This window comes from Sinocyclocheilus anshuiensis, unplaced genomic scaffold, assembly GCF_001515605.1.
Source record: "Sinocyclocheilus anshuiensis isolate Anshui unplaced genomic scaffold, SAMN03320099.WGS_v1.1 scaffold423, whole genome shotgun sequence".
NCBI lineage: Eukaryota > Metazoa > Chordata > Actinopteri > Cypriniformes > Cyprinidae > Sinocyclocheilus > Sinocyclocheilus anshuiensis.
The window spans coordinates 1192808-1208592 of NW_015549610.1; the positions used below are offsets into that span (position 1 = coordinate 1192808).

The 15785-nt window shown below is 36.3% G+C and overlaps 1 protein-coding gene across 5 annotated transcripts in view; it reads left to right on the forward strand.

Moving 5' to 3' along the window:
* LOC107659207 (GDP-mannose 4,6 dehydratase) overlaps nt 1-15785 on the forward strand; it is a 74856-nt gene that overhangs the window by 39230 nt on the left and 19841 nt on the right. The window lies entirely within an intron of this gene.

The window sequence follows — 15785 nt, forward strand, 5'->3', positions numbered from 1 at the left end:
TATATATATATATAATCTTTATTATATACATTTAATTCTTGTTTTTATTAATTCATATTATAATTAGTAATGATGACTATATGTAAAATCTGATAAACCCTGAAAATCTCCATAAAATTATCCATATTGTATGAAAACAGTGCACATGCTTTGTATTAGTTGCATTGCAACACAATTATTCAAAATATGAGGTAGTTTTTTTGTTGTTGTTGTTGACTTACCCTACTTTAAAAAGCATAGTTGCGTATGAGAATTCATTGCATCGGGGTTGCTGGATTGCATAATTTCTTTCTCGTTCTGTTTATTTTTTTGTTACTGTTGATGCAATGTGCATTCCTGTTTAATGGTGTGTATGCGTTCTTAGTTATTAGTTTGTGCAAGCATTACTATTTGTGGTAATGATAGATACAAAGTGTACATCAATTCCGGTATCTTCTGTTGCTATTTTTTTAAGAAAGGGATCCATTGGTCACATGTTATTGCTCCATAAACATGTCAACGTGTCAGCCAGCTGGCTATGATGAAGATCCTAAAGTTCCTGATAAACTGAACTCCAGAATGAGAGCAACAGTGCATGAAATCATCAGCATCCTATTGACAAATGATTATTTCTCTCTAGTGCAGTAGCAATTTGCAACTGCACTTCTGCTATTGCTGTCTGTTTATGCTGTTGTCATCTAAAATTAGTTTCACCTATAAAATCAAGTCCAAAAAGGATCCCAAAGCAACTTAATTGATATTGGATTGTGAAAATAAATGTTTCTCAATCATATTATCATGATTTCTGAAGGATCATGTGACACTGAAGATTTGAAAATTCAGCTTTGCCATCACAGGAATAAATTACATTTAAAAATATATTGAATTCAAAACCAGTTATTTTAAATTGTAATAATATTTCACAATATTGCAGTTTTACTGGTGAGCCAAAGAGTCGTCTTTCAAAAACATTTAAAATTCAAGCTGTGAGAGTTTTGGAGACTATGATTTGCACAGCTGTCAAGGAATTTTGTATATATCTTACAAAATTTAAGTAATGATAAAAGCATGCCTACTGTTTAAATGAAATATAGAAACAAGTTTGTTCATCAGTTTGCCTGAGGATAAAATTCTATGTTCTCATTTACAACTATTACAAGAACTATTTATAACTATATATTCAGTTTGGTCTGCCATATGTAATATGTGTATTTTGACCTTGCACTTTCTTTTCAATTTGCTTGTAATTACCCTCTGAGTGCACAGCCGTGCTGTCGTGTTTATCCTGGATTAGAGAGACCTGTGTTCCTTTAGGTTTTTGCCAGATTGGGAGCTTTAGGTTTGTTTGTGTGTGTGTGTGTGTGTGTGTGTATGAGTGTGTGCATGCATGTGTAAGCTGCTCCAGGTTTCCTGTGGGAACGCTGGTATTCCAGGCGGCTGAATCATGCAGCCAGGTTTATGTGGCTCAGGACTGGGGCAGATTTCGGGAAATGGGACCAAAGCTGTGAGCGTGTGTATATTTGTGAGAGTTGTGCGTGTGTGTGGAGATGGAGTAGATCAGTGCGGTTCGCTACAGAAACAGTCCATGTATTTTACCTCCAGGCAAAGTACAAAAATGTAAAAAATCCTTTGTCTGATCCATAGGTTTACATTTTTCCAGACAGACAGTGTGTCAATCATCTTTTGTTCGCACTGTTGATTTCTGTCCTGCACCTCTTGAAGGCCTCAACTCCACGATTCCTCCACACGCTATTCCAGCCAAGTGCCATCAGTCACTATTACTGTTTTAACTTGTATAGCATTGTAACTCATGTGTATGCAGTACTATTTAGCAATAATGCATTAAATCGATCAAAAGTTACAGTAAAGACATTTCAAATGTTTCCTGTTCTTTTGAACTTTCTGTTGAATCCTGAAAAAACTGTATTACTTTTTTTTATAAATGTAAAACTGTTTTTATCTTAATAAATAATTATGCACCAAATAATAATATTAGAATGCTTTCTAGAGGATCATGTGACACTGAAGACTGACGTAATGGCTGCTAAAAATTCTATTCACAGGAATAAATAATATTTTAATATACATTAAAATAGAGAACAGCTAATGATTAAATTATAATAATATTTCAGAGTATTACTGTTTTTACTGTATTTTTGATCAAATAAATGCAGCCTTGCTGAGCATAAAATACTTCTTTCAAAAACATTAATAACAGCTCAAACTTTTGAACGGTAGGTTATGTGAGATCAAAGCCTTTTCTATGCATGTCTGTGCTTTTTAGTTACAAGCGTACAGATACGACTCCATGTCGTCGAGGCAGTGGGAGAACAACACTGTATGTTTGTGTAAACTCTTGAACCCATGCACAGTTTTAATTGGTTCGCTGTTTGTATGACTTAATAAGCTGTTTGAAACTTGAAGCTTTATAGTTTTATGGAATTCAGACTTTCGGGCCTCCACTAAAAACATACATTAAATCAGGGCGCAAATGAAGTGAAGTTCAAAGATTCCTGTGAAAACACACAGGCTGAGCTGATAGTGCGAAACTCTCAACGGGGTCTTAGAGGTTGCTGATGTTTTTGTTATGTTTTAGATGATTTCACCTCAGATCGCTTTTTCTCCAGCAACAAAATGAATTTGTCCTCGTACTCACCTCACGCATCCATCCGCACCGCCGACCAATCGCGTACTAAAGAGAGCTTGGAGATGAATCATGCTGGTCTTTATGAGAACCCGACGGCCAATCAAATCACTCATTAGCTCTGTGACCAACTATACCTGCAATGACCCGTCACTGCGAGAGACTCTTATTTCATGGCCGTAATGCTTTGTGTGAAGACTGCATAGGATTTTCCAAAAAGATTGTTTTCAGAGGAGACTGGGAAACCAGCTGGAACTATTCGACCAATAGGACTTTCTCATTTTGTAGCACACACACAATCTTTGGGTTTTAATATGTTGTGGGGACTTTCCATAAAAATAATGATTTGTACAAACTGTAAATTCTGTCCCCTAAACCTAAGGAAATCATTGTACATTTTTACACTTTCAAAAAAAAAAAAAAAAATTAATTTAGTGTGATTTCTAATCCGTTTTCCTCATTAGGACCAAAAAATGTGAACATTTGGTCCCCACAATTTTCCTGGGCCACACAAACACACACATACATACTTACTTGCAAATGTAATAATATTGCTACATTTCTATTTCAATAAATGCTGTTATTTTGAACTGCCTCTAAATTAAGGAACCTTGAAAAATATGTATCAACTTTGGCATCACAGGAATAAATTTTAATATATATTATAATATTTTATATTATATTAAAGTCATTTTTATTTAAATAAATACAGCCTTTTTTATAATTAGACGCATAATATATATATATGTGTGTGTGTGTGTATATACTCACGTGAGTCATAAAAAATTTAATTCAGGCATCATCTGTCTAAATCTTGATTGAATTGTTCAGTTTGCTTACTGACTGAATCAGTCTTAGCTATTCACTTGCTTGTTGACCGATTGAACTGTTATATATAATAGTTATAATGTCTGACTCAAAATAGACTGACAATCATTACTGTGGTTTGTTAAAAATGTTACTTATAAGATTAGAGTAATTAAAACTATCCATTACTGACTATGAAAATGTGTAGTTAAAGAAACATATCAGCAACATATGTACTGTAATGTTGAAAATTTGTATATTGTAATTAGTAATACTTTGTTTTATATGTATTGTTATTATCATTATTATTTGTATTATTACCAGAAAAAAAACATAGTAATTATTAGTATAGTTTAATTTTAATAGGAAAACCAAAGTCCAGTAGCAAATGCTCTAATGTCTGTGAGTCGGGTATGTTTTGTGATAGGCAGTGGGTGTTGTAGGGGCTGGTAGGATTTGGTGCTCTTGAGGGGTATTTGTTATGAAGTGGCTGGTTTTGTGTGTGTGTGTGTGTGTTTTTGGGGTGGGGGCCTTAAACTCCAGTGGCCAGCATCCAGCAGAATAAATAAACACAGCTGCAAGCTGAGACCACCTTAATGTGTGTTTGTGTGTGTGTGCGCGCATGTGTGCGTGTGCACTTTCATTCCCTCATTTCATGTGGGAGAACTTGGACGTGTGTGTGTGTGTGTGTGTGTGTGTGTGTGTGGCAGCTGGCTGTCTGTGTGATTGACATGGCTGAGCTTTTCCCCGCTGTGTTGAGGATGAAAGCAGATGCTCTCATTTCGTTCTCTCCCTTTTTTCTCCCCTCTCTTCACATGCCCTCTGTAACCAGAATCCTCAACTTTCAGCCTCTCACCGAGCTGAAGATATGAGGGAGAGAGGGAGAGGGCGAGGGGAGATAAGAAAGGGAGGAAAAGAATTATTGAGTGGAGGAGAATCTTAGAAAGTGGATGAAAGAGATTAATTTTATCACATTGTTCTGTTATCATGCCTGTGTTTTGGCAGTGCAGTGCAGAAAATGAACATGCCAATACAGTCTCAGCGAGTTAAGAAGCTCTTCTCTCTTTGGCTTTCTGTTGCTCATATGCATTCAGTCTATCAGGGTGTTTTTATCTTTTTAGTGGCTTTGCTCCAAAACCTAGTGAGCTGACTACAGAAGCAGCATTTTAAGGCATCTTAGGCATGTTCCCGACTTGAAGGATGTTACAAAAGGTTGGTTTCTTAAACGTGATTCGTCCTAAGACACTGATTTTTGTCCAGATTCTAATGTGGCATCACATTTATGGGCAGGAATCAACAGGGATGGATTATTATATCATGAGAATGAGGCCATGAAAAATGTTTAGTGTAATTATGTTAGTAATTCAAAACTCTGTTTTTTTTACTGACACTTTCATCTGTATTAGACTTTAGTACTTTTTTCCCCATAAATATTAATGTGAAAAACATTGATTCTTGACATTAGAATATTGTCATATTGTCAAGACATTGTCATTGACATCTTGACTGATTCTTGACATGAGAATATCAGCAAATTTTTTTTTTAAAAGAAGGCAATCTCTGAATGCATTGACAAGTTCAGTTAAAAAAATAAATTAAATATTAAGGTTTTTTTTATGTTTTTTGTCTTTTATGTTCACCAAGGCTGCATTTATTTGATCAATTAATTCCTGTGTTTGCAAAGCTGAATTTTCAGCAGCCATTACTCCAGTCTTCAGTGTCACATGATCCTTCAGAAATCATTCTAATATGCTGATTTGCTGCTCAAGAAACATTTCTTATGCACAGTTAAAAACGGTTGTGCTGCTTAATATGTTTCTGGAAACCATAATGCATTATTTTTTAGGATTATTTGAATAGAAAATTGAACAGAACAACATTTATTTGAAATAAAAAAGCAATTATAAAAGCATTTTTTTCTCACTTTTGATCAATTTAATGCATCTTTGCCAAATAAAAGTATTAATTTCTTTAAAAAAATAAAACAATTTCTTAATGACCCAAGACTTTTGAATTCTAGTGTATATACAATAAAATTGTCAAATGTAAGTGAAATTTAAAATGCAATATTTGTTTTTGTTGTTTATCTAGTTCATAATTAGTTTAGCAACATGCTAACGTCAAACTCTTAATTATAAGTCTAGTGTCCTGTGCAGAGTGCTATTTGTGTACTGCCCTTCTGCCTATGCAGAGCGTTCCAAATCGGTCATTTCTGAGGTTCCATTACAGTTAGAATGCTGCCTACGTAGGCGGTGGGCAGAGAGACAGCTCACTAGGTTTTGGAGCAAAACTTGTGTCTCTCTTTCTACTTTTGCTCTCTTTCTACTTGCTTTTGGAATTAATGGCTCCAGGGACGTATCCAGTCTAATGGTCTGCGATCTGCTCATTCTCTGGAATAGATATGAAGACTCGCCACGTCCGTAATGCTGCTGTAATATCAGGCTCCCTCAGCTAACGTCTGTTTTCTCTTAGCGTGGAGTCATACCCACACGCTCTCCATCCCAGACCTGGCTGACCCCTCCGTCACCTCTCACCTTGTCTTTTCTCACTGAGTTACAGACCTCCTATGTCGCTCCATTTTCTGTCCGTTTCATTCTTCTCTTGTGTAGTCAGCAGCCAAAGTCTGTCATTACAGTGGAGATACTCACACACTTGCATATTTATTCACACTCCATCATTCAGTGGAGTCACATATTTCCCCTGACAGCTTCTATATTAAGCGCCCGAGTTTTTGTCTTTTGCAACATCGAGACCAAATAAGTAAATCTAACCCTCTGTTGACTCGCCACAGAAAGTAACGAGGGGTGTGTGCGTGTGTGTTGGGCCATTCATGCCATTCATGACTGTGTACCATGGTTTGCAACAGCCCACATTTTCCCACTTTCCTCAATGTTAGCACACCAGTTTTCCACAAGGCCAGGTATAACCGTAACACAACATTACCGCAACGTTAATCCTCACAAAAAAGCTGTGTTAAACTTTCTGTGTGTTTGCTTTGTGTTCGCCGTTTAAACAAAGTTATACAGTTTTTGCTCTAACGGCAGATTGTAATAATACACACTGCTGTGACTACAGTTAAAGGGCTGTTTTAACCAAAAACTAAATTCTGTCGTTGTTTTCAAACCCTTGTTCTTCTGTGGAGCAGAAAAAAAGAAATGTTGTCTTTTGTCTATACAATGAAAGTTAGTGGGTACTAATGCTGTTGTTTTGGACCCCATTGACTTTCATTGAATGAAAAGAAACACAAAGTCATAGAGGTTTGGTATGACATCTCTTAAGTCTGTACATGAGTTTTAAAATAATTTCTTCATATTTGTGAAGTCTGTATTCTTGGGGTTTTGGTTAGCGCCGATGACAGTCATGTTCATACTGTGTTTCTGTATCATTGTCAAGGGAATTATACATTTAAATGACAAAAAAGTGACTTGAAACATGTTTAAATAAATCAAGTCCCACAGCAGTGCAAGTGTGTGTTTGTGTGTGTGAGACTCGAGACTCAAGACAGACCTTGTTTGTCCATTAGAGCGTGAGAGGAAGCACCGTTTGAAGTGATGCAAAGTTCTGGTGTGTAAATGTGTGTGTTTGTGTTTGTGAGTTGCATTTACTTACTGGAAATGAAAATATCCCACATCTGTCACGTTATTCCACTCATAAATAATTAATATTTGCTTTCTGTCTCTCTCTCTTTCTGACTCTCTTTTTTTTTTTTTTTGTTTTTGCTTCTGTCTTCGGTTTTGTCCTGTAAAGCTGACAGATGTTTCTGTATCTGTCACACCTGTTTTATGATTTATTTATCCAGAGTCACACGTGCACACACACTTTTTTTTCATGAATTATTAATAAGCAGGAAAGACCATTTATGCTGTACATTATTGGGTGGAAAATTATTAGTGCACACGGGCACTTTTCTTTTGTAATGTTGGGGTTTGCCAGTAAAAACAACGGTTGTTAGGGCAGCATATGTCACATGGACACACATACAAACTAAGTCACTCTTGCTGAGTTTTGCTTTAAAAAGACTGGGGAAGAAGTGACACAGAAGAGAGATCCTGTGTGTGTCTGTGGTCAAGAGAAAGAGACCATTTGCCAAATGGCATCTGTATGCAGAGAACAGTGTACCACTGTAACACACCATTTCGGAAACACTTAAGGAACATAGTGTGTGTGTGTGTGTGTGTGTGTGTGTGTGTGTGTGTACTGGTTTATATATCCTGGTGGGGACTTAAACCTGAATACACACAGACTCATGGGGACTCGTGTCACGGTGGGGACCTAAATTGTGGTCCCCACGGGTACAAAAGCTTATAAATCATACAGAATGTTTGATAGTTTTTTGAAAATCTAAAAATGCAGAAAGTTTCCTGTGAGGGGTTGTGTGTGTGTGTGTCCGTGTCCTGAGCTCTTGACCCGTCTTCTGTTGAGAATGGAAGATAAGTGTACTGCTTACTGCGTATATGTAGTGTATACTACATACTACTTTTTTAAAATAGTATATGAAATTAGTTCATAAAGTAGTATTTATTAATACTACTTTCTTTATAAACAATGAGTAATATAGTCTACCATTCAAAAGTTTTGTCAGTAAGTTTAAAAAAATAAATAATAATAATATAATAAAATAATATTTTAAGTCTGCAAGGATGCATTAAATTGTTCGAAAGTTACAGTAAAGACATATAATGTTGCAAATGTTTTCTCTTTCAAATAAATCCTGTTCTTTTGAACTTTCTAATTATTATGTTGAAGTATCTTGTATTAGTATCTTGATTAGTATCCATAGTATCATGATTAGTATCAAAGTTTCTTGAAAAAAATGCATCACGGTTTCCACAAAAATAATTAAGCAGCACAACTGCTTTCAAAATTGAAAATAGCACCAAATCAACATATTAGAATGATTTCTGTAGGATCATGTGACACTGAAGACTGTAATAGCTGCTAAATATTCAGCTGTCATCAAATCAGTAAATTACATTTGAACATATATGAAAATAGTAAAAAGTTATTTTAAATTGTAAAAATATTTCAGAATATTACTTATTATTACTGTTTTTTTTATTAATCAAATTAAATGCAGCATTAGCAGTATATAATATATTATATTACAAAAAAATACCAAAACAAACGTGTATGTTACTCAGAGCTGTGTGCATGTGTGTAATTTCTATAATCTGGTGAACAAATGTAGTATGTAATAAATCCTGTAGTAGCTCCTGCCGATCAGCCCACACTCACCGAAACAGGAGAGCTCAGCTTTCTCCTTTGAGAGTGTGTATGTGCTGTCCACATTTACACAGTCTGCTGTTGGGTCATCAGTCAGCTGTGGTAATCTTTGTGATGACAGGCGCTGGCTTTAGCAAAGAATAGACTTTCCATAGCAATACGTGACCACGTTAGCTATTTATCCAAAAATCTGATGGTGTGACGGACACAGGCGGCCATCAAACTATAGTGTCATGTAGGAGGGGGAGATTTGTGGAGCCTCGGCATGCTGTGTGTATATTTGTGTTTGTGTGTGTGTGTAAGCGTGTTTGTGCGCAAATGTGTTTAGACATGTGGGTAATATCATTGCTCTGCTGTATGTCTGTCAGTGTGCCCGCCTCGAGAATTCAAAAGCATCCCTTCGGTGATCACAGGCTAATGTAACTGGTCATCCTTTGAGTGCCCGTGTGTATATGTAAGGAGGTGATAAGTGACTTAATGAGTTTTCTTACCTTCTCACCCGCTGTATCTAATGGAGCATCTCACACACTTAACTGACATGTTTTAAATGATGCTTTCAGGACCCCGTCATCTTTCATCACCTTTGTGTGTGCATATAGATTGTTAGGAGTTTGTTGCATGTCTGGGTTCAATAGTCCTCGTGAAATTGCTTGGGAAGTGAACACGATAGCCTTACTATATGTGCATGCACACAAACACACATTCACACACGTACGTCCTTATCCAACCCAATCTGACCTGGCCGATCCAGTCACCTCCTCATCTGGTTCTGCTTTGCCCCTCCCTTAGGGCCAGGAAATAGTTGAAGAGCCATGTGTTTCCCTGGGGCCACATTTCGCAGGTGCACCACTGTTTGTCTCTTGCCTTTTACATTTGTCTTAAATAATAGAAATAACAAATATGGCCCTACCCGGAGAAACAGGACCCACTCTGAGCTTCACGCAGACCCCTGAACCTCCGCATTCAATCATGCATGCACACACACTTCTGCACATCTGTCTGTCTGTCCATCTATATATTTGTATAGCTTTCTCTCTGTCCTTTGATCTATCTGTCTGTCTGTCTGTATGTATGTATGTGTATCTCTCTATTCATTTGTCTGCCTAGCTGTTTCTGTTCTCTCTATCAATTTGTCCATGTAGTTCTATTTGTTTGTCCATCTATCTGTCTCATCTCTCTATTCACATACGTATGTCTAGACGTTTGTCTGTCTGTCTCTCAATCCATTTGTTCATGTAATTCTATCTATCTATCTATCGATCTATCGAGCGTAGATTACTTACAAATTGTAGTCCTTTACAGATTACATAATTAAAAATGTAGTTAGTAATGTAATCCAGGTTACTTATTTTAGGTAATGTATTCTGACTACTTTTTAGATTACTTTTTTTTTTTTACTTACCATTATATGTACCATGATGATATAAAAAAAGCAAAGAGAAAGAAAATATATTCCATTTTTTGACATCAACATCATAAAATAAAAAGTGTTTCCAAAACCGGGCTTAATGTAGTAACTGAGAGTTGATAAAAAGTTAATAATTATAAAAATGTGAAATAAATGATTTAAACACTTGAGCACTAAAAAGAGAAATATGTAATGTGTTTACCTGCATGTCAATATGACCATTCAGTGACATCGAACTGTAAACATGTGAATGTGTTCTTATTGAAATATTTACTTCCTCCGAGATAGTAACTTGCACACTTATTTGTTTCATACATGGTCTAATTGCATAAGGGGTGTTTTCCCCCTAAATTCAGAAGCTTGGTTTGTAAATGTATTTACACAACATTTGTGAACATAGTTAACACTAAATGGTATGACACACAGTAGGATTTTTAGAGAGGAAAATTTAAAATTTTGAATAATTCACTGCCATTATGTGAATAATATGTAATCATGCAATCCATAAAAACGTAACTGTAATCTGATTATGAGTATTATAAAATGTATTATACTGTAATTGCAAGTACTTGGATTTTTGGAATCTGATGACGTAATCTAGATTACATGTAATCAGTCACCTTGCTCTGTCTGTTTGTTTGTTTTTTTCTTTTTTTGTCTTTGTATAATTTCATACAATTTTTGTCTTTTTTTATTTACCAGTGCACATGTGCGCGTGCACACACACACACACAGACACTGAATGAAAAGCAGTTCATCCACACACACTGGCCATGATACACAGTAGTTTGAAGGGTCTGGTCGAGCCAGTGAAACTAGAGCACTATTTCATGTCACATTTAAACATCTTAATGACACTGCAGTCTGCCATGCACCCCCCGCATTAATCATCTCTGCACTCTTACGTTACACACACACACACACACACACACACACACACACACACTCATGCAGTATCCAGATGTGCGCGCTGATGCATTTGATTGGATAATAGGCTTGGAGGGACTGTTTAATGGTCAAAGTTTCTGCTTTAGGGTTTAGGGGTGAAAGGTCAAACACTGCTCTGCCCATTAAACCTGACCGGTGGGTGTGGGGACGTGGGTGTGCACTTCAGTGGGTGGCAGGATCCTCGATTACTTGTAAATTCACCCACAGAGCAGGTTAAAGAACCCCTATTTTATTACACAATTAAACATTTTCATAGTTTGTAGCTTTACAGTCAACCACACTCTGTATTTCTCTCTCATAATCCTTGCCATATTGATTTAACATCATATCATATTATATTTGAACTGCCAAAAATTAGGTTCATGCGATATGAATACTCTCATACACATACATAATCTGGACATTATCAGATATGACATGAGGGAAATAGAATGTTGTTTTTCTGTGGGTTTGTTGGGATGTTGAATAATATGTCCCTCTTCTGGAGGAAGATAAAGTAGTTATTGAATCACAGTTTGACAGGAGTGTTGTCACGCCAATACACTTCATTATTGTGTAAAAGTGTGTGTGTGATAGAGAGAGGGAGCGAGGGAGTGAGAGAATGCTAACATTTGTGTAAATGGCCTGAATGGTCCCTCTGTTTAAATCTCAGGAAATCAGTAGAGACTGGCTGCTTGACTGAGTGAGTGCTTCCTGTCTCTACAGGAAGTGCTGGCTTTTAGAAGGAGGAGAGGTAATTTAGAACAAGAGTGTGAGTGTTTGTGTGAATGTGTTATCTAGATATCTTCGTGAGTGTGTGTGTATATATATGAGCTATGGGGGAGTGGGGTAAGCTAAGCCACATTTCACTTAAGCTGTTCTCTAGGCAAGAAGGAAGAGGCAAAACTTGCATAGCTAATTATAGTTCAGGATGTCTGCTTTCACTGAAATTTGAAGAAAGCTTATAACATAGGGCCATATAATATAGAATTTCTCTAAAGTCGAGTCACACAATCTGCCCCTTGTGAGGGGTAAGCAGTGTCGTGTCATGGGATAAATATGAAGATAAAGCCAATTTAATTTAAAAAATCATAATCTCCTTTCCAAAATTTAGCTTGCAGTTAATTCATATTTTTATAATAACCAACCAGGTAGAAGTTTTCATATTTAGAATTTCAATGTAGTGAAACATTGTTTTTATCAGTTTGTAATAATGTTTGTTAATAGTAATAGTATTTTTAATAATATTTTCTGCATTTGGAGTCGAAGCTCAGTATAAATATTACTTGAGCCACTGCCATCTGACACAGATTTTTTTTTTTTACCCCACAAAAAAAGTTTATTATTTTGTGGCTTATCTTTAAATGGTTTATACATTTTCAACATGCATGATATATATTTTTAGACCTGATTACATTTGCATTGACAGAAAATTATTTTTACTTGCCATATAGAATATTTACTTTGCAAATGCAGTTTTATTAATCACAGGCAGCTGTATATGATGGCCACTTTTTAAATATGTAATCACATGACACAAAATATACACAATTTAACAGATTAAGAGGGTGATAGCCTTTGACAGCCCCACTCTCCCCTACATATCCATTTTTGTCTTGTGATCTTTTTCCAGAAAATTTGCAGATATTTTATTTATTTAATTGCCAACATTATTTGCAAATATATACTTTGGGCTTTTTTATTGCAGAAATTCCATGTCTTTTGTGGATTTATTGCATGTTTGTTATCATTAGTTTCTCCATAACAGCTCTGTTCATTATGTTCTATGACCTTTTTTTCTTTGCAGCGTTTAATCAAAAAGTAATTTGCCTCATTTCAGGCTCGCGCAGCCAAACACAATCAAAACCTGATCACACAAACCATGTGGGGTGTGCAGGAAGCTTGAGCGCGCTCTATACACACACACACACACACACACACACACACACACAGCTGGGTCTGGTTATAATCTTTACAGTAGCTGACTCTCACTCTATGTTATTAGAATTGTGTTGTACTGCTGCCGTAGCTCAGAATTTATGCAGTACAGGTGTTGAAGAATCACACACACCATCACGCTCGTGATCTATAGCCTCTACTATGCATACAGTCTGGTATTTCTCCTCCTACCCTCCACACACACACACTGTCTGACTACTGACTCACACACACCTCCCTACAGGTTGAACATATCACAGTCTGTCTCGCTGAAATTGCAACATATGATTCTGATTTCAGGGCCTTCAAATCCAATATGAAAAAAAAATGTATTTCATTATAACTTCATATATTTCTAACTGAAGTCTGTGCGTTTTTGTGCGCACATGTATGTCGCTGTACGTTCATGAGGTTGGATATTTCATTGAATGTGTTTGTTTATGTCTCACTAGGTGAACAGAGAGTGGTGGGTCTGTGTGTGTGTGTTTATGTGTTGGTAGATATGGTATTTCCTTTGCAGGAATGTGAGTTTAAATGGCTCTGCAATGTCAGAACATTTCGGCAACAGACTTTCAGCGCTGTAACCAAACTTCCTCTCTTTAGGAATTCTAATGTTTATTTGGCATTAACAACTATTTTCAAAAAAATTCTTAAATCAGAGTTTCAAACCAAAGCTGGAAGGTTCATGTAGTTTGTACTTTTTTTGGCAGCCTTTTTAAATAAACATGTGTCTTGTTGTATTACCGGGTGACTTTAGAAATGTTTTCAATGAAAGCGAAGATAAAATCATTTCTTTTACATTGCGATCTAAAAAAAAATGAATATTGAATTTTATTAGGCATACATGAGCTTCTGAGATACACATCCACATATGCACACACAGGGAATATAGAATAACTGAATCCCAGCTTTCCATGACCAACAGCGATATAAAAGTGGAGGGTCAAATTTTACCCAGCATTCCTGACACACAAGCTCATACATAGTTCACATACATTCACATTATCACAAATGGGTATTCATTAAGGATACACAATATATATCGGTATCCAATATCAATAGTTATTACCTATTATCACAATTGTATTACCATTATCATCTTCATATCCATTCAAGCATATGCTTTTTTCCCCAAACAATAAAAGATCCATATTTTCCATATTTTCTTAAAATTATAAGGTTTTAATTCCTGATTTTATTTTGAAGCACAATTTTATGGGATCTGAATGGCAAAATAAATACTGGCCATTCTTTTTGTTTTTGACCTTAATATAAAAACAAATAATCAGTTGTATCTGAAAATTTCTATATCAGTGCAACTCTTTTTGTCATTTTTCTAGTTTATTCTCATCACTCACACACACACACATTTTGAGGAATAACCTTGAGGTGCTTTGTAAAGTGGTGTGTTTGACGCTGATGATTATCTGTGGTAATGGTTAACAGCCGATTCTCTTTGATAATGTCCATTTTGTTTAAATGGTCTGATGCCATCAAACCCACACACACATGCGTGTTTCATTAATGTCTGTCGTCATTTTTGAAAAGACTTTTTAAAAATGTGAATCTGACAAAAATTATGCATTAGAGTGAAATATGTTCCTTGTGGTCCACAAACACACACGCATTAAGTCGCTACGTTCACATAAACACACCATGAATTTCCCTGATGACTCACTTTCACTCTTAAACACTTTTTAATACACACATGACGATCTCAGAGGTGGTCCGAGTGACCCTGGGAATTGTCAGCATATTTTACGAAAACACCTCCAGAGAAGAGCTCTTTCTTACGGTTTGTTTTGTTTCTTTTTAGTTCTCCGATTTCATTGGAGTCTGCAGGAGTCCAGAGGAGCAGCCATACTTGTGCGCACACAACTTATTTTAGTTGTGCCGTTCTTTTCCCAGGCTAATAAGGTTTTAATTAGGTTTTAAGCTGTATATTTGAAATAGACTGACAAGAGGTTAACCCATCCCAGATCAGGTGTCTAACTCCACCCATCTTCCTCAAATGAAATCAGATCTAGAACAGAACCGCTGCAGATATTGAAGCCGAATTAAACAAACAGGTATCCGAGGTTCAGGCAGTGCTGATCTTTAACAGTTATCAAAACAGCACATTCTGTACATACCTCCACTGCTGCCAGCACCTCGGGCCAAGCGCAAAACATTGACGAGGCTTTTGTCCTCTCTTCCTTATTCTTCAGACCAAGAATTTGACAGTTTATTGGTTGGTGACGTGTTTTGGCCTCTTTTATGAGTCTGTTTCAAACAGGCGGCAGGAACTGGCTTCCTCTCTACCTGCATAAACACCTGAAACCAACACCTTTCATTCTCTCCTCTTATTTCCTTTAGAGGGCTTCCTTTGTGTTGTGAATATCGCCGCTAATCTGTAGATTAGAGGTTCGGTCTTCTGGATGTGTGCCGATGTTTGTTTAAGCCTGATTGTTGGTAAAGTGAGATGATTGGACTGTCTGTACGTGTATGTTTAGATGAACGGTTTAATTGTGCCTTTTAAAAAGATTACAGAGTTTAATGGCCACACACTCACCACCTTGCATTCATTTAGCCTGATATAGACACATGCCAGCTTGCAAATTTACTGATTCATTACACAAACTTCCACATCATAATAATTATCAGATCGGTTGGATCTAGCTTCACTGATAGCACTAGATCGGAGGAAGTTTTATCTTGTAAGGCAAAAATTACAGAAATTTAAGGAAAATGTGCACATAGGGGAAGCATTACAATCTTTCCTTACTGTATTGTTGTTTACTTTTTTCCTTCAGTGGATATAATAACTCTTAACTATGTGTGTGTGTACACACACACACACATATATTATGTATATATATA